Raw genomic sequence first — 1,220 nt, 5'->3', positions numbered from 1 at the left:
CCCCGGTGCCAGGCCCATGCAGGGGTCGTGGGCTTGCCCTGTGGGAACAGGGTAGGGCCATGCCAGCCCCAGGCCGGCCCCTGCGCTTCTGGGGGCAGGAGCGGGGCCTGAGCTCTGCATACTGCACACTCACGCTGCAGGCATCCGCCTGGGAAACCTGTTCTCCCGACGCTCCACGCCCAATTCCAGACAGCTGGGTAATGCGGCGGGAGCCGCCCAGCCCATGGGCTGCAGGTGGGGCCCCAAGCCACCACTGCCCAGGCACAGCCCCCGCCAGGCCTGGGACCTCTCTAAGGCCCTGCAGTGTCGGGGGAGCCGGAGCCAATGGCCCCAGAGCCCCCTCGCTGCAGTCTCTCTCTATGGGGGCAAACCTTGGGGAGATGTCCTGCCAGGTGCCCGCAGGGCTCTGCTCCAGCTCAGGACCCTGGAGCTGCAATTTGCAGCTGTCTCCTGGCTGAGCAAGAGCCAGCTAGGCCCAGGATGCTCGCCCAAGCTCCTGCCCATGGAGGCCTCATAGTTTCATAGTAGCTCGGGTCAGGAGGGACCCGAACAGATCATCTAGCCTGATCCCCTGCCACAGGCAGGAATGAATGCTGGGTTCACAAGACCCCAGACAGGTGATCGTCCAACCTCCTCTTGAATTTGCCCAAGGTAGGGGCGAGGACCACTTCCCTGGGAAGTTGGTTCCAGCCTCCCATGGGTGGGCCTGGGGGCGGGGGGGGGCACGCCTGCCACAGGGGCCTGCTGGGAGACTGTCAGGCCTGCCCAGACCTCCGTGCATAGCTACAAACTGCTGAAACCCCTCTGCGGAGCAGCTGGAAAGCACAGAGCCAAGCACCATCGTTAGGGCCCAGAGTGAATACACCAGCAGGACACTCACGCCCTGTGATGCTGCATTTGCTGCAGTCTCTGGGCTGACACAATCCATGGGTCATGGGGCTGTCGCCCCGACATGGGAGGGGTCAGCATCCCCCCAGCCACCAACAAGCGCCCAGCACAGGGTCAGCCACCAGCACCTTTTATGGCCCTGGAAGCACAGCCCTTATCTGGGCTCCAGGCTATTCCTGGCATGGCCTGGCAGGGAGTGGGGGCCACGGGGCCGGGGGAGGCGAGGGCCCAGCCAGAGCCCGGGTCGGGGCAGCTCCTGCCCCCACGTACAGCCCGGAGCTCCGAGCCCAGGCGGGAGGGGACGTTAGGGGCAGGACTCGGGGGCGGGGGAT

The sequence above is a fragment of the Alligator sinensis genome, unplaced genomic scaffold (assembly GCF_000455745.1).
Source record: "Alligator sinensis unplaced genomic scaffold, ASM45574v1 scaffold107_3, whole genome shotgun sequence".
Classification (NCBI taxonomy): domain Eukaryota; kingdom Metazoa; phylum Chordata; order Crocodylia; family Alligatoridae; genus Alligator; species Alligator sinensis.
Note: the sequence above shows the minus strand (reverse complement) of the source record.